Below are 19200 nucleotides of genomic sequence, written 5' to 3'. Positions count from 1 at the left end.
CAACCAACTAAGAAGACAGGTGTTGCCACACGCGGCAAACCTCTGGGAATTGTTCAAATTGAAATGATCTTTACAACCTGTCCTGGCAATCAGTTACCATAATCCATCAAATATAAGATACTTTAATTATAGAACATGTCATTTTATGGGCCACCAAGAAAAAAAAAAGGTGACAAATTAAACTTTGATACAGCGCTTCCTCACCACATCTCAACTTTGTGAGTCACACCCCAATTTTGCATATGTTAAGATGCAGCCAATAAACATGATCGTGAAATGTGGCCTTTGCTCTGTTTTAGGCTCCTAAGCCTTCCTGAACCGGATAAACCATTTAAGGGTCTGGCCATTCTAGAAAACCCCAAGGCTCAGGACCTCGGGGAGGGCCATCCACCAATGAAAGTTACAGCCATTTCCATTATTAGTCCCAAATACGTCTTTGGTATTTGGGGGAGCTCTCTCTGAAGTGGGCGCAAGAGAGCCTAACACTACATGTGCCTTCCCCAGTAACTATAACGTGGTCTTGGACGAGGCACTTTACTTCAATTCCCTCAACTATGGAGTAAGGGAGTTGTGATAAATGACGCCTTAGATTCCTTTCAATGTGGTCTTCTGAATGAATGGGGAAAATACTAACAAATATGCTGTCTGGTTATGATCACTAAATTAACCAGTGGTTCTCAATAAGAAATCTTTTGTCCCCAGGGTCCTCTGCGAATGTATTAAGGCTCTTTGGTTGGTACAATGACCGATGACCTTCCTGGCATTTAGCAGAAAGAGGCCATAGATGCAAAATACCAAACTGTCTCACCCAAAATGTCAGTAGGGCTCACAGTAAAGTATCCTGACTATGACCTTCTGAGAAAGCATTTACGATGGTGAACAGAAACCTCTGAGCTTATGCTCTGTTTCCATAATGATTCTCCTAATCTTACTATAATTATTTAATGTCAACAGCATAGAAGGCAGACAGCAAGAATGTCACTTGAGGCAATGCCTTAAGGAACACCCCCGCCCCTCCACCATTTGCTATCTAGATGATGATCTGAATCTTAACATTCTCCCGTGAACTTCTCAAGTTTCATTTTTCCTGGTGCTGGAACTGGTCCTATGCACAAGGCAATAACTCCCCGCATGGGCTGACATAAAAGGAACCAACAGGTTTCCTGTTACCCTGTTACATTACTTACAAATCAGCACATAGGGCTCTGACAACTTCCAGCTGCCTCTTGGTAGAGAACATGCTGAGAAGAAGGTAGCTCCAAAGAAATAAAGAAGCCTGATGAACCTTTAGACTGACGACCTCGCATTACAGGTGAGGAAACTGAGTTCCAGACAGGTGAAGGAGCTTGTCCAAAAACATACACCTGGCATTAGCAGCTCCCAATCCAGGCTGTCAGCTTGTTGGCCCAGACTCCAGCGCCACACCAAGTGTCTGTCATAGGTGATGAGAGGGAAGAAATCCTCGACAGTGCCGATCAGACAGGTGAACATCTCACTGTATGTAAAACTTTACTGACCCACTGTGGCCCAGAGAAGGAGCTATGCTTTTTCCCCACCTCTACCTACTTCGGTATTTCCTACGAACAACATCTTTACACAACCACAGTACAACTGTCAACATTAAGAAGTGATATCGTTACAGTACAAATTTGGGTCTTTATTTTGCTACCTGTCCCTAGGGTATGCTTCTTGTGATCCAAGATCCAACCCAAAAACTCACACTGCAACCAGTTGTCGGGTCTCCATCTCCTCCAATCTGGCCAGTTCAACCTTTTCTTTTCACGGGCCCTCATGTTTGAAAAACACAGGCCAATTAGCTTGTACAACACCTACCAATTTGGGCTTGTCTGGGGTTTCCTCGTTATTAGTTTTAAGTTCAACATTTGAGGCAGGAACCACAGCTGTGAACAGGGGAAATTCTTGCTAACTCTATACATTCCATCTATGGGGTTAAATACCAAACTTCAATATTTGTTGATAAAACATTTTTTTCTAAAGCAAATTGTTCCATCTTTCTGGGTCACTAAGTAGAGTTTGTAGACACAGGTTTTTTTTTTTTTATTTGTTTGGTTGGGGGTTTTTTTTGGTATGTTTCTTCATCTTCTAGTAAATCCTGAAGGTACTGTTTTAAACATAAGCAATTGCTTTATACAGCCACTCTGCAAAACACTTTAAGGATCCTGCAGAAAATAAATCTTTAACATCAGCTTATTTTCTGATTAATTCCTTCTTTATACTAAAGGAGGGCTTCAAATGACATACTCTGCTTCATTGAGAGTTCTGGTTAGTTGGGTTCCATGAGCCTACATTTGATGCAAACTTAGAGATACTCTATCTGAATAATCCCTGTTCTCCTACTGAAACTAATCTAATAGCCATTTTCACCTGTTTTGAAAATTATAGATCCTAAAGCTTATATCTTGAGAATTCTAGCCGTCAAGATACTCTAATACAAGCTTCTCCCACTACTGGAAATTTGCCGACACAGACCATCCAGATGCGTTGAGGGCATCACGCTGACCGAGGCCAATATGTCATATGCATAGGACAAACACTCTCAAGAGGGATCTCACAGACAAGGAGAAAGAAAAACCTCCTTCTTCTGTCCTGCTGATCCTTGGGCACATCCAAGGTCAAAGAAAATGAACAGGGTAGTGGAAGGCTCTGTAAAGCCTGCCTCCCTGGACCACGGTGGAGGGAAGGGTGGGGATAGACTCCTGTGCCAGAGCAGCGAAGGGTCTCAGATGAGGGTGTAGAGAGGCCCACGGGAGCCTTGACATTCTGACAAAATGTGCTGCCCCGCCCTGAGACCACCCCATTGGGAGTGACTGTGTCCGGGCTCAAAGACTCAGAGTTCATCAGACAGAAGGAGGCATTTCCATGTGTTTTGTCAACCTAGGAAGAGCACCAGAAAGGGCCAGTGCATGGTTCTTCAGCCTTGTGAAGGGAAAACCAGGTCTCCATGGGTCTCTCTTACGTAGAACACAGACTAGGCTTATGGCAGCCCACAGAACCAGGAGACGCTAGCAAAGGAAGGAGGGGTGGAGGGTGAACACTTCTCTGTGTTTTTTTTTCAGGGGAGGAGGTGGCTGGTGTCATTACCTCATCTCCTTTTGAGGAAACCCTTCCTTCTGCCAAGGTGAGGAGCTTCCTAAGTTGCAGTTCGTTGTTTACAAAGACAATAAGCACAATTCAAATAAACGGACTGTCCCCCGCACATAATTCTAGACAAATTCTCCAGGAAAGTGCTAGAACCAATGTCACCTTCCCTTTGGCACGTTCCACCGTGCAGCGATTGTGTCTGGCGTCCTTTGTCCCTCCTTCAAGAACCTGAATTCCCTCTCGTCACACCCCAGCTGTCAGGTTAGGTAACACCAGCTGTGGTTCCCTACACCACTGTCAAGTGGCCCAACACACAGCTTCGCATCCATACGAAAAGGGCACTATAGCGAGTCAGGAAGGTGTCCTTCGAGTGTCACGATGTCTTGGGCTTCCTCATTCTCCTTTGCCGGTGTACAAATCAGATGTCAGAAAGGACCAGCAGAAGCCCCTGGGGCTTACGTGCAATGAAAAACCCTCTTTATTGAGCACTTACTTTGCGCCATGAACCACGATAAAGACTTTACGTGTATTAGCCCATTACAAGCATCGCAACAGGCCATTTTGCAAGTGAGGGAAGGAAGGTCAAAATGCTTGCCCGAGGTCACCAGCCATCAGGTGGAAGAACAAGAAATTAAACGCACTGCCCATAACCCCCAAAGCCTGCGTTTTAAAACAACGTATTAACCGAATCACTGACTACTCCTGTCCTCATTAATTTCTCTCTTCCCTAAAATCATTTCAACACTTAACATGTACACCCATTCACTGTCGGTTTATCCAAATAACGTATTGCCCACTGATAGATTCAAAATTGTGTCAAAGTCCATCTGACTCCAGAGACAGTGTCTTTTGTATCATTGTGCTCTCTGGGTGAGCAGTCTGAGGCTGAGCACAGAGGACAGGCTCAAGTGTTGCCTGAATGAATGACTTTGGAGGTGATGGTAATAAAGAGGGACTTGTAGAATAGGGGCGTCTGTATGTGTGTCCATCGGTTATTCCACAGAATCTGAGTTGAAAGGAATTATTTCAGAAACAGTTTTGTCCAAGACATATCTGATGCCGATGTCCTTTCATATCGAGCCACTCATAGTGTGGCTAGAGATACAGCAAAAGTATGGACAGACGAAAGTCTAATCTAAGGCAATGGAATGGGGTAAAAGCCACACAATGTCATAGGATTATTCTAGAATGAAAAAAAAAAAAGTTGGGAATCACTACATAAACACTTCAGGGCTTAATTAGGGCCTGGGTCCACACATTCCCTGGTGGAATCAGAACACTCGACAGCTGTCCCAGTATGGGATTTAGATCCGTTTCTGCAGACCATGGTCATTAACAAAGGCAGATGCCCACTGCCCATGCGTGGGCTATAGTCATTATGACTTGTATCTGATGAGCTCTATGGGCTGTTCATACTTCTCAAACTTTACAGATTTCTTTTTTTTTTTTTTTAATGTTTATTCATTTTTGAGAGAAAGAGAGAGACAGAGCGTGAACGGGAGAGGGGCAGAGAGAGAGAGGAAGACAGAATCCAAAGCAGACTCCAGGCTCTGAGCTGTCAGCACAGAGCCCAACATGGGGCTCGAACCCATGAACTGTGAGATCATGACCTGAGCCACGCAGGCACCCCTCAAACTTTACAGATTTCTGCCTCCTATCCTCAGAGGGTCTGATCGAATAGGTCTGAATAGGACCTAGGAATTCACATTTCTAACACATTTCCAGGAGACACTGATGCTGCTGATCCTGGGATACTCTTAGAGAGTCACTGCCCTACTTGATGTTTGTTATTCTTGTTTCATTTATTTGCTTTCCCATAACCACGTGAACTCTGATGACGACATCAGTGAAGACATTGGGGAGAAACCACCTAGTATTAAACCCTCTGTTTTTCTGTGATTCTCAAGTCCCTGTCTGACCTCCCTGTCGAACCCAAGACCGATGGGTTCAACTTCCCACCAGACACCCACATTGTCCACCAAAAACTCCAAACTCAACATGCCCCCCCCCCTCCAGCCCACAGCATCCATTATCTAGATCTCTCTTTTCTGAGCCTCTATCTCTGCTTGTGCTATATCACCATTCATACAGGTTAGAAAGCCCCAAGTCACCTTGACTTCTACTTTTCTTCCTGTATGCAACATCATTTAATTCTAGAACTTAAGCCCCCCAGCGGCAGATGCCTGGCATATTTTGTTCACCACTGTAACCCCAGCACTTAGAACGATGCTGGGAATGATGTAGGAATGGAATCAGTAAATGAAAGAACGAATTCTCCGAAGCCCCTCCTTAATCTGTGCCTGAGTTCAACCTTCATGTCTCCACGGAACACCGCAGCAGCCCCCTGCCCAGCCGCCCCCATCTGCAAGGTCACCCCGACTCTGCTCTACCCGCATTCCTTCTCCGTCAGAAGCACAAATTGAGAAGCTTCACGACTGTGTTTACAAACGTCTGGTCAGACTCCCCTTAACCATCAGAATACATCCAAGTAAGACATGCCAAACCCTTTACACACTGGCATCAATCTTGCCATTTGCACCAGCACCGGGATCTCAGGCCCCCAGAGGAACCATACATCCCAGCCCCTCGTCCCACGCAGAGATACAACCCTACACCTGTATCCCTGCACCCACAAAGCTGTGCCATTCTTCCTAACAACCTACTCATCTGCCTTTCATCGTCTGAAAATGACCTCTTCGGCCAAGACCCAGCAGCAATGTCACATTCATTGTGAAGTACTTTCCCATCTAGTCCCCTGACTCCTCTGCCCCCATATACAGACACACACCCCAAAGGGAATTACTGATCCCATAGCTGGGATCCTAGCACCTTGTCGTCCCTGAAACATACGTGCAGATTATATTTTGCTGTAATTATTTTGTTACAGGAGATTCTTCTCCACCGAGGGACCCGAGTGTTTGTAACCCAGAGGTCTGTTTCCCGTCCTGCCGTACTCACTGGTATCTAACCCAGTGTGACAGGCCCTCAAACGTCTGAGCTCGCCTCGGTTTAATTCAGTTAGCATCAATCAGACAGTAAGGAATAAACCAACAGCCGCGGCCTTAGCGGGACTAATTCTCTGAGGTCTTCGCCAGCCAGGCCAAACTAAAAACTAAAGTAATTACTTGGGCAGATAATTCATGAAAGGAAGAGCATTTGCATTTGAATGATCTGGCCAGGATTTTCTGCTTGTTGATGTTTCTGGAATTTTTCACATAATGCCTTCAATTCTTTGATTCTTTCATGGTGTGGAGAGTAGGCCAGAAAGTTAATCTGTCAATCACTCTCCCATCTGAAACCGGGCAACCTTCAACCGGTTTTGCCGAAAAAGAAAAAAAAAAAAAAAAAAAAATCAATAGGAACCAAGTTTTAGAATGCCTCATGCAGAGTTTGCAGGGTTTGCAAGGTTCAGACTCCGCACCCTGGAGAACTCCTGAACACTGGGCTCGGAGCTCCTGGAGGTCTCTTCCCGCCGTTTAAATAGCCTCACATCTGGCTACTATGTATTCGTGCCCTTAGAATCCTCACCGGTGGGGCAAGACAGACAGACAGGCAGGCAGGCAGGCAGGCAGGCAGGCAGGCAGGCGGGAGAATGCAGCGATCGCCGGCGCACAGCGTGCCCAGAGTCTCTCAAGCAAAACCCTAACGGGACTCAGGGGCACCAAGAGCCAGAAGGAAAGCACAGTGCAGGTGGCACGCATGTCTGTGTGTCTGTCTGTGAGCGCAGGTGCAGAGCTGCAGGAACGGGAGCGAGGAGACGGTAATCTCAGCCCTCCCCCAATCAACAACATGGCCCTCCCTTTTAAAACACACACGAGGGAGCGCGCAGGCACACGCGCACGCACACACGCACACACATGCACAAGCACACAAATCCCCAGCACCTGCTTCAGAAGCCCTGTCTCCGCGGCTGGCCCGGAGGCGCGGCTCCACCAGAAACGACGGGCGGATTTACCGTGGCATTACTTTTAATTAAGTCCGCGGCGCGGGCAGGGGGGGCGGGGGGGGCGCGGGGTGGGCCCTAATCCCGGGGCCCCGCCTGACGTCACCTGGGAACGGGCGGCGCGGGCGGCAGGGACCGCGGCGACCTCGCCGCGACCCGGGCCGCGCCTCCGCCCGCGCGGGGCTTTGCTCCGCGGGAATTAAGGGAAGGAGAAATGTTAGTACACTTTTAATTGGAAACCGAGTTCTTCTTTCAGGGCGGCTTGTTTACTCAGGATCGGGCATTAGAACTCAGGGGAGGCTCTAATTGAAGTGACGGCTTTGGAGATTATGGGGAACATATGGCCCCACCGCCGGGCTTTTTAGCTGCATTTTCTCATCAAACTGCCCGGCCGGGTGTGCGGCGGCGCCCGCCCTCGTCCATCTCCAAAGGGCCTTTGATGAGCGGGCGGGCTGCGCGGTGACTGCGGCCCAGGCTGCGCCCAGGGCTCCTGGCACCGAGTGCCCAACGCGGGCTCCCGCGCGCCCCCGGAACAAAAGCAGTCGGACTGCTGGGCACCTCGCTGGGCTGTAATTCAGGCTGTTGGGAGCTAAGGGCGGGAGGGAGTCGCCAGGGCAACAGGGCGGATTCGACTCCTGCCTCCCTGGCCCGGCGGAACCCATGCACCGAAGGGAAAGGGGAGGAAACTCGGGGGTCGTGGGGCAGAATTCCATTTCTCCCCATCTACCAATCATCAACCCACCCACCCACCCAGCCACCATCTTTCTATGCACCTCGGCAGGCTCCATCCAGCACAGACCACCATCAGGTGATCCCACCCCCACCCCCCACCAGATTCTCTCCTATGTAGAGCTGCGCTTAACTGAATACAATACGCATAGTTAAGTTGGGATTTCCGTTGAGCAATAATTTCATGTTGCATGGTTTATCTAAAATTCAAATTCAGCTGGCTTTTGGCTTGCTAAATCTCACAGCCCTGCTCACTCTAAGGGAACAGCTGCCTTTCGTTTTAATTCCAGAGCCTCTCTGCTTCCGCCATGGGGGGAAAAAACCCTGATTGAGTTGCCCCAACCAACTCTGTCCCCCTGAGCTTCACCTTCTGCAAAGGCGAAAGTAGAATTAAGTCTCGCGGGGTGACTACTTTGAAGAGTAACTCTCAACTGAGCATAGAATGTGATCGATCTATTTGGTTATTGACTGTCTCCCTCCCCCAGGATAGAAGATTCATGAGAGCAGAGCTCATCCCTGCACCTAGAGCAGGCCTGGCTCCAAAGATAGTCCACGCTCCAAAGATTCACCCATTAGCCAGATCTCATACACTTCTATATGACCCCCCTGTACCCCAAACCCAATCCTTACCCAATGCAGATGCTGACCAAATGCCTATGCATGGAACAGATGGTGAGTTGGTTCAAGCCACTATTTACCACCCTTACAGATTCCTAAGAAATTCCTGGACACTTACCTTGAATACCAGCAGGGTCCACTGACCCCATCTCGTAATGCATGCACATGAACTCGAATTCCTGCTCGGAATCACCAAGAAAAAGCCAGCATGCCCCTGGGTCCCGGCATGCAAACCTGGGCGTGGACCACCAGGAATCCAAATGGTTCTCAAATCACATGGTTTTCCATACACTTTTACAGCACCGAATACCAAAGTGCTCAGAAGAAGCTATAGCCTGGTTTGCCACCAAACCTTAGTCAACTAGGGTTTCTCTTAGGGCTGATGCCAATGCACACTTGGTTCCTTCTTCTGCTTGTTACATGGTCTAAAACATCTTCAGATCCATCGTGAAATCTCTGGGTTGGAAATCTAAACGTTGACGGGCTTGGCTGGAATGTCATTGCAAGAAAACCAGTATCTTCCCTGCATTTGCCTCCTCCCCCACCCCCATCTTTACTACACAATAGTAAAGGACATGGAGTTTCTGGTCATTTAGCTCAGGTAGGAGAAGGTCAAAGTCTTAGGCTGAGTCTCCAGGGCCAGAGACTTCACTCCTAACGTTCACCAGGCACACTGCAAAGTCTTGCCATTGTACTCCAAAAGGATCCAATAGAAGGATGGATAGATAGAGGCACAATGTCAACACTATCACTGGAAAAACAAATCTGAGTGCATTTCTCCTGAGAGCGGGGTCATAACAGATGGCAGGACATGGCAGATCAGCGAAGCCGATTAGAAGTTTTGATATTTACTGATTTACTCCCTTGTTGTACTTTTATTCATTGAATTAATGAGGACTGTGGGTGGCACAGCTGATACCTCTCATCTGGACCAAAAGGTCAATTTGTTTTCCTAGAACCATCAGATAGCTGCAGAGCAGAAGAGAAGTTTGATGAACAATTGTAAAAACCAAAACAAAACCAATCGTGTGTGTGTGTGTGTGTGTGTGTGTGTGTGTGTGTGTGCGCACATTTTAAGGTATTTCCGTATTTACATGCCATGCTGTCTTTGGATCCTTCAAAGCCTACGTCCTTATAGGAGATGCCCATGAGAAGTATAGTGATCGTGATTAACTATTAAGGAGGGTCCAGAGTTAGAACAGAAGGTGAACTGTTGACTGATTTGAAAGGGAGTGTAAACTTAGTTCGAATCACCTTGTTTTCATTGCTTTAATTATACGTGAAAAGGTTCTTCAGTTGGGGTCTGTCAGGTAGTAAGTCCCACCAAGTACCTGGAGCATTGCCACAGGCAGCCAGGGAGAGCTGTCAGTGACACATGAGAACAAAACGTGAGGTCTCTTAAAATAGACCTCACATTTTTATCAAGTGGACAGCACAGCATAGTGCTTAATGATGCAGGTTCTGGAGCTGGACTGCCCTAGTGTGAATTCTGTCTCGTTCCGTTACTAGCTATAGGACCTTAAGCAAATTACTAATTTTTCCATGGTCACCTTCCTCAGCTGTACCGTGGGAATAATCATAACATGGCCTCCCACATCAGCTTGATTTGAGGTTATTTCATTTATGTAAAGTGCCTAAAGCAATGCTTTGTGCAGAGCAAGGGCTCAATAATTATTAACATCATCGTCATGCAAAAATCACAACGGTCGACTGTCCATTTGATATTTTTTTCTTACAGGGGTTGTGTAAGAGAAATAAATGCACACAGCACACTATGGTAGCTGAAATATACTCTGAAGCAATTGCACTCATTTTAAATTATGATTTCTACCAAAATAAGGACCCCAAATTAAATTACAGTTGATGGAAAAGAGATAATGCATTGTCTGAGTTTGTACATTGCCTGTAACTTTTCAAGCATGAAAGATAAACTCTACTCAACTCACAATTATAGCAGAGGCTGAGTATCAAGTGTCCTGACTTGGTAATTGGTAGAATTAAGTTCTTATTCTGGCTTATCCCTGACTCAAGTATCCTGTGTCCTTATTTCTCCATCTATAATATGAAGACAAAACAAATACACTGGAAGACAAAGGTTCAGAAAAGAAAAGAAGCACTGAGCCCCAGACTGAAGGCAACAAATAATTCTGATAGTCAATTTCATGGCTGTGATACTAACAAGAGACAAAATTTGATTCTAAAAACAACTTAAAGGGCTCAGGCAATTACAACTTTCTCTTGTCTGCTATCCAGAGATGCCAGATTAAGAAATCAGAAAATGTCCACGAAGACTTTTGTGCTAGTCATGATCCAGGTTTTTCACGTCCCCTTCATAATGCTAACAACAATGAAAGCAGGTGATAGTTACTTCATGTTTACTCTGTGCAGGGCACTGTGCCAAGTCTTTGGGGCCAGATGATCTCCTCAGTGTCTAGTCTTATTCTCAGCACCTAACACAGATGAGTAGATATAGAAGATTAAAACAGAGGGGCGCCTGGGTGGCTCAGTCAGTTAAGAGTCCAACTTTGGCTCAGGTCATGATCTCGCAGTTTGGGAGTTTCAGCCCCGCATCAGGCTCTGTGCTGACAGTTCGGAGCCTGGAGCCTGCTTCGGATTCTGTGTCTCCCTCTCTCTCTGCCCCACCCCCACTGGTGCTCTGTCTCTCTGTCTCTCAAACATGAATAAATGTAAAAAAACAAGCAAACAAACAAAACAAGATTAAAACAGAGCTATTGGCTTGAAATTTGAAGAATTCATACCAATTCTAAAACCTGGGGACAGGTTTCTAAGTAATTGCCCTTAGAAGCAGTATTTTTTGAACTTTGGGCCATGATCCAATGGTGGGTTATGACATTAATAAAGATAAGACTATAATTAAAAAATAAAGAGAATAGAAAATATCATCACGCCAATGTGTTGAAACGTGATTTCATACACACACGCACAAAATGTGTATAACAGGTCATGATAAAAATACGTATATATTTTACCAATCTGTAGCTAGAATTTTCTGGAAAATGCTATTTAGAGGAGTCTTCTGAAAACACTGCTTTTAGGGGCGCCTGGGTGGCGCAGTCGGTTAAGCGTCTGACTTCAGCCAGGTCACGATCTCGCGGTCCGTGAGTTCGAGCCCCGCGTCAGGCTCTGGGCTGATGGCTCGGAGCCTGGAGCCTGTTTCGGATTCTGTGTCTCCCTCTCTCTCTGCCCCTGCCCCGTTCATGCTCTGTCTCTCTCTGTCCCAAAAATAAATAAAAAACGTTGAAAAAAAAATTTTTTTTTAAAATAAAACAAACAAACAAAAAAACACTGCTTTAGAGGAAAACATAAAATATGATTGAAATATTTTTTTAACAACTATACTATTTATCAGAGTATTTTAATACCTGAGTAAGGTTCTTCTTGCTGTTTTTTACAGGCTCGCCCCTTTGTTTCTTAAAGGAAAGAATAACAAAACCAATCTCCAGGCTGTCCCTTTCCCAGCTCTCAGCCTCCTTATATCACTTTATATCTGGGCCTCCCTGCTCCCCAGGCGTTAGGAGGTTGGCTTTGGGACATTTCCCTGACTTGCGTTGTTCTGTGTTCTCGAACTCCTCTGCCCTTCTTTTCCTGCAACTAAAACACAGCATTTAGCAGAGATCCTGAGACAGTGTAGGCATCTGTAAGAAATATCTGTTGGATTAAAGGTTGATAAGGTGACTGCCTGGAAGGACACAAACAGATGACGGTGTCTCACAGAGCAACCACAGCAGGCCTATTCACCAACAGGTAACTGTCAGGTTCAAAGGTCCTTCGTGGAGTCCAAGACTAGCGCTGCAGATGCGAAGAACAATCCATTCCCAAAGCAATTCATTTGAAGACAGGAGACATGCCACCACCCTCGGACCAAGAGGCATGGAGAGAGCCACCCCCCAGGATAGCCACATTCCAGAATACGTCCCATTCAGGAATAAGAAGATACTTGGGCGCCCAAAAGAGCTCAGAGCAGAATCACTCTAAACCTCAGTTCCCCAGTCTATAAAAGAACAGTAGCTGAGTTCAACACATGCTTCCTATTCTTGCTTGAAATCCCTATGAAATCCCAGAGGCGACTGCAAGATGGTTTCCTCCTGGCCTGCACTGACTTTCCAAGATGCAGAACTACCTATAATTTTCAGAGACTGGGGAGCACCTCTGAGACCTGCAGGCCAATGGTGTAACTCAGTCCATCTCTAGCCCATACATCCTAGCCATGCAAAATGACAGACAGACTCTCTGTATGCCCTGACATGGCCCCAGGTCAGCTCTCCAGAAGCATCCAAAACAGAACAGCAAAGACAGAAGACGAGACTTTTGTAAATGATGGATCTTTGATGAAAAATAAGCATATGAGCCATGAGCTACCAAACCCTTGAGCCAGGAGACAACAACAATGCCTGCCATTTACTAAACATGGACCAAGTTTCAGGCCCTTGACCACTTTTCACTGATTCAGAAGGAGAATCCCGGACAGGGGAAGTAATTTTCCCAAGGTCGCACTGCTATGAGTATGGGACAAGACTCAAATGCAGACCTAACTTTAGACCCAAGCCCTCTGCACTACTATAAGGAAAATGACACTCCCTCATACCTCCTGCTCACTTTTTCTTTCAATCTTGCATCCTGAAATTCATGACTATGAACCAACAGGGATAATCCTATAGGACAGTCAGGCATTTTTCCAAACTTGTCAGGTAACCACTGCCTCTCTACGTCCCAAGATACGTTGGAACCAAGATAGGCTCATTAGTTCTGTAACGATTTTTTTTTTTACAGTTTATTTATTTATTTATTTATTTAGAGAGAGAGAGAAAGTTGGGGAGGGACAAAGAGAAGGGGAGAAAGAGAACCCCAAGCAGGCTCCACACTGGCAGCACAGAGACCTATACGGGGCTCAAACTCACAAACCTTGAGATCACGACCTAAGCTGAAACCAAGAGTCAGACGCTTAACCGACTGCACCACCCAGGACCCCCTATAATGAATTTAAAAAAAAATTCCAAGGTTGTGGATGGAAATTAAAACAAGTATCTAAACCTGACTCAGAAAGGAAGGAAAAAGAGATGTATTGCACAATTAGAGTAACAAGAGAAGCATCTAGACTTCCTAAAGTGGCAATAACCCACATCCTAAGGAAAATTGAGAGAGAAGGACCCCCAAACTTCAGTATGTATTCGGAATCTGCATTCCAGATCCTAGTAAGAGTCATATTGGAGACTGGTGCTTCTCTGCTAAGGACCTCAGAGGCTAGTAAGAACAGGACAAAGTTCATTTATTCACACAATAAGCAAATATTTACTGAGCACCTGTTGCATGCCGGGCACTGTGCTGGGGCCAGGGGGGTGTAGACCATGAGGTGAGAAGGGGTAGAAGCCTTCCCAAGCAGTGCGTACTACTGGGTAAACAGAGGCCATGGAATTGCTGTATTTATTTGAAATCTAAAACCTCCTTTGCAGAAAGGCATCCTCATGACGGGGATCTTGGCCCAGGCTTCCTTTGGGAAAATCCCTCTACAAAAGCAGAGCATGGAAAAGAGCCCTGCCTTACCCTGCTGATGGTTGCAATTCTCAGAAAAGGAGGAATGCAGGGCCAGCTACTCTTGGACTTTAGTTCTGATCGAGGAAGTGTTGGTAAGCCAAGAGGAATTAATAATGGTTTGAACTCTGGAAGAACCTAACAGCCAAGGAATCAATTCTGGGCATAATCTAAGATGCATGCTTAGGGGTGCCTGGGTGGCTCCGTCGGTTAAGTGACTTTGGCTCAGGTCACGATCTCGCGGTTCCTGAGTTCAAGCCCCACGTCGGGCTCTGTGCTGACAGCTCAGAGCCTGGAGCCTGCTTCGGATTCTGTATCTCCCTCCCTCTCTGCCCCTCCCCTGCTCACACCCTGTCTCTCTCTCTCAAAAATAAATAAATATTTTAAAAATGTTAATGCACGCTGCTCTTCAGGAAAGAAAGCCTTAAAATGGTAAACAAGTCACAGAACGGACAAGCAAAAAACACAGTTTGAGTCGATGGTGAGGGCCGATAAAAAAAAATGAAACATAAAGATATTGTCAGAGGGAGGGGCAAGAAATGAAATTCTGACTAGACATCAGTGATCCCAAAAATGGGGGAAAAAAGAAAGGCAATATAACGTAAAAATGACATAAAACGAAACACAACCTGGTAACCTGGATTGAATATGGAATGAAATGGATAAAGACATTAGTAGAAAATCTAGTGAAATCAAATAATAGCTTTAGTTTATATAGTTGAGTTAATAGTACTATACCTAGGTTAATTTCTTAGTTCACATGATATATGTATCAAAATGTACACATAAATGTGAAATGTTAACATTCAGGGAAACCATATGAAGGCTATATGGGAACTTCTGTCTTATTTTGCAATTGTTCTATAAATCTAAAATTTTATTGCAAAATTAAGAAAAAATAATGTTTATTTATTTTGAGAGAGAGAGAGAGAGAGAGATCAAGTTGGGGGGAGGGGCAAAGAGAGAGGGAGAGAAGAGAGAATCCCAAGCAGGCTCCAGCATGGAGCTTAGCGTGTCAGCTCAGAACCGGACGCAGGGTTCGAACTCCTGAACCATGAGATCATGACCTGAGCTGAAATTAAGAGTCAGATGCTTAACCAACGGAGCCACCCAGGAGCCCCATCAAAATAAAAAGGTTTTAAAAACTGCTGCACAAGTCACTCTCAGATGACCTCTGATGCTGAAACATGAAGGTAAGAGGGGTAGATAACTAAGAAATGCAACATGGACCAGCCAGGAGCCACGGTTGCCTACAGGCAGCCCCGAAGCCCCCACCACGGTCAAAAAAAGCCAATGAAACCACGGGGACACATCAACAGAACGAATGTGACACCCATGACAAGTAGTAATAACAACACTGTGCTACTTCAGACCACATGTGGAAGATTTCATCCCCTTCTGGGTGGTACATTCTAGAAAGACTGCATATTTTTAGAGAGAACAGTCTTCTAAGTGAGAGTTGGAAGAATGGGAAAGAACGAGACAGAGAAAAGAGATCTTGGACCCTGGGAGTGTGACGCTCTCCATATGCAACTCAAAGGACTGTCCCATGTTAGGGAGACTGGCTGATTTTGTTCCTACAAATTCCATTTTTCTTCTTGGGAGCTTGCTTCCAGGCCCCTGGCACAGCTGGACCAGGATAAAAGAAGCTTTTCTGGCCACACTAGAAAAGAGATCCAGCAGCTAAGTATCTCCAAATTTGGTGTTCCTTTTGGCTGTAAATATGTCGCATGCTCTTGTGTAAGTCAGAACAGTCAGCATCATAAAACCATAGATTCTAGAACCCTAGATTTAAATAGCCCTAGAGGTCACTGGCCTCGTCTTCCGCCCACTGCAATTAAAATGTTGAGACACAAGTCTTTTTCACTTCTCATAAAGGGTCTGGTCGGTACCCCTGCTGGACACCAGAATCTGTTATTTCACCCCCACGTAATGGGCAGAACTCTCCTGTTATCCCTTAGCCTTACTTTCCCAAAACGAAATGCACTGCGTTTCTTTAGCCACCTATTGTTTAACAAGCTCATCGCTGTCCTCCAGACCCTCTCTGGGTTGTCAGTGACGTCCTAAAACGCATCACTTAAAATTAGACCAAATACGCTAAATGTGCCCTAAGGAATGCAGAGCTGGAGCTGCTATTACGTTAGGGACATGGTAGGTCCATTAAGACAGCCTCCCTGGGGGCTCCCGTCTACTTTACGGCCAAGTAAACCCCATGTGGGATTCCATCAAAACAGGCGCCATGCCATACGACTACCAGTGCATTGTGGAACCCAATAGTTAAATTTCATCTTGCCCACTTTGTGCTATTCTGTGAGCGCGTCAAAATCTTTTTGACCGTTGAGAGTGTCAGCTGCCACACCGGCCTTCCCGGCCAGCTTTGTGTCATCTGCACATCGAATAAACCTGCCCTCTGCGTCTTCATCCAAGTCATTGATAAAAACGTTAAAGACGACAGCCCATTTGATCATTCCCTCGACAAATATTTACCAGGCACCTACAGTATGTGGAGCGCTCGGGACAGAAATGAGAGGATGAATTGTATTTGGACCGTGACACCTCCTAAAAATGGCTTGGTCTCTCTAAACCCCTAATGCGAGGAGGACTTCTTTCCCTGAAATGTAATTCAGCTCCTTAGGGACTTACTGATCACTCACTCTTCCGTTGGCCCCACCCTACACTTTGTTTGGGGAACAAAGGAAGTTATACGTACCATCCTGTTGCTCAGAAGCTTGTCCTGTTAGCGAGGCAGGATTTGGCACACAAAACACTTTGTTTTTAATTTTTTTTTTAACGTCTACTTATTTTTGAGAGGCAGAGAGAGAAAGGGCACAAGCAAGGGAGAAGCAGAGAGAGAGGGAGACACAGAATCCGAAGCGGGCTCCAGGCTCCGAGCTGTCAGCACAGAGCCCGACGCGGGGCTCGAACCGACGGACCGTGAGATCATGCATGACTTGAGTCAAAGTCGGACGCTCAACCGACTGAGCCACCCAGGCACTCCGGCACACAAAACACTTTGTGACGTAAGACAGGTAATGTTTATGTAATTGACAAGATGAATGCTACAGAAAATACAGAAACTGGATTCCAACTGCGACTTTGTCATTTTGCTTATAGCAGCAAAACAATGATTTTTCAAGTTGAAAGGGACGGAAGTCCTCTAAAACCACTCTCCTCCCCCACCACACGGATACTCTATACTCGATACTCCTTTCAACAAGTGGGAGTCCTTGAGTAGCCCTGCTCTTTGTTAGCTCTAATAATTACAATGACACCCTAACAGTCCCAACGTGGAGTCCAAATCCCTTGCCTTTACCTTTGCATCTGTAACGTGAGTGCTCAATGCTTTTGTTAAATAATTAACAAAGTTAATTCTCTGCTCTCTGAAGTTAGAAATGGGTCTGATCCACCCATTTGAAGGCAGCAGCTATGCCTTTATGTAGTCTTTACTTTTCTAATTTCTTCACCTGACGTGGTTTTGAGATCACCCCACCCCCACATCATTCTTACCATTCACATTAGGACTCCTTCCCCAGCATAAGGCAAACACTCAGCCTACATCTACTGAATGAATCTGTACACAGATCAACCAGAAAGCTCTACTTTGTCATTATCAGCCTCAAAAGAAAATGCTCAGAACTGAACATATGGCTGAGAGTGGGGTCAGAAAAGTGGGTGTCTTGTAGTTCCCATGCTCTGGAAGTTATACTTCTTTTTTTTTTTTTTTTTAATTTTTTTAATGTTTATTTATTTTTGACAGAGAGAGACAGAGCGTGAGCAGGAGAGTGGCAGAGAGAGAGGGAGACACAGAATCTGAAACAGGCTCCAGGCTCCGAGCTGTCAGCACCAGAGCCCGACGCAGGGCTCGAACTCACGGACCGCGAGATCATGACCTGCGCTGAAGTCAGACGCTCAACCGACTGAGCCACCCAGGCGCCCCTGGAAGTTATACTTCTATTAACGCTGCTCAGACCCAGCTTCTTTTTTTTGTCTTCGCGTGGGGCGTGGGGTGGGGACACGATACCTTAATGCCTCGTACTAAGTCTGGAGCCAATTAAAATCTGTGAGTCTTTAACACAGGGGCCAACTGGATAAATTCATCGTCAAGCCCCACGTACCAAGAAAGGCTCAACCACAGCATTTCTTTCCATGTGAGAAAGAATGGTATGTCCCTTTGGATGTGCCTATCTTTATGAAGTCATGCTGGCATTCTGATCACCATGGCACCTAAGCCCTTTGGGAATTTGAAGATTTTGCAATATTCCGGGAAGGAGGCCTAAGTGGGTGGGCCACAGCAAGACTCCTAAGGGGTAATACCGGGTGAGCTGACCTTTGTATACCGAGTGGAGGCCACGAAGCTTGGTTTAGAATGGGCCCAATTAGCCCAGAGGAGATACTCATTATGTCAGTGGCAGTGTTCCTGAGAAGGAATTGCTTTCAAATGAAAACAAATCCAGGAAAACTTAAGACTGGCAAGCCCAGTAGGAGTGGGGATGTCCTAGTGTTGGCTTACTTAAGGCTGCAAGCAGAGCCAGGCGAGAAGAACCAACTGGAAGGTGCAGGAAGCAAACACACTGCTATGAAGAGCCCAGGCCGGCAGGCATTCGCTAAGGACCAGCATTTACCGCACAGCAGGCTTTTAGTGTGCATGAACTGTCAGTTAGCCATGATTATCACTTTACGGCTGTGGAAACTGAGGCTTAGAGAGGTTCAGAAAGTTGCCCCAAGTCACATCGCTATCCGTGGTGCAGCCAGGGTGAGGCCCCCACCCGCCCCCACACCCCGTGGACTCAAGCGTCTTGCCGCAGTGCTTTTGCTTCATGAGTTTATTCCTTCCCTCACAAAGATGTCGATCGAGCACCCTCAGTGTTCCGGGCCTGTGCTAAGCCCTGGGGACACGGTGGTAAAAAGAGACACATGCTGTCCCTCCCGGGGCTTAGCACTTGGCAAGAACAACAAACAGCCAGACAGGCAACTGCAATAAAGTGGGATCCGTGGCCCCGTAGGAGAAGTTAAGGGTAAACTCACCCGCACGAGGGATTAAGAGTCTTCCTTGGTGAAAGAGCCCCGAGACAGAAGCTGCAAGAATGTGCCAGCAAGACCCCAAAGTGCGGGAGAGAGGCAGAGAGGGAATGAAAATTCAAGGTGTGGGGGTGAGTGCTGGAGACGCTGATGTGCTGGAATCCAGCAAAGTCCAGACGAAGAGTGGGAGGTCTCAGAGGCCCCCTGACAGCCTGAAGAGGTGCATGATGTGAGGTCAC

The 19200-nt window shown here is 46.2% G+C and overlaps 1 protein-coding gene across 2 annotated transcripts in view; it reads right to left on the bottom strand.

Annotated features, from left to right (window-relative positions):
* The window catches only part of LMX1A (LIM homeobox transcription factor 1 alpha), a 161872-nt gene that overhangs the window by 30224 nt on the left and 112448 nt on the right, over positions 1-19200 (bottom strand). The window lies entirely within an intron of this gene.

The sequence above is a fragment of the Panthera onca genome, chromosome F1 (assembly GCF_046562875.1).
Source record: "Panthera onca isolate mPanOnc1 chromosome F1, mPanOnc1 haplotype 2, whole genome shotgun sequence".
NCBI classification, from domain to species: domain Eukaryota; kingdom Metazoa; phylum Chordata; class Mammalia; order Carnivora; family Felidae; genus Panthera; species Panthera onca.
The sequence above is the reverse complement of the archived record's forward strand: the minus strand, read 5'-3'. Positions and strand labels throughout refer to the sequence as shown.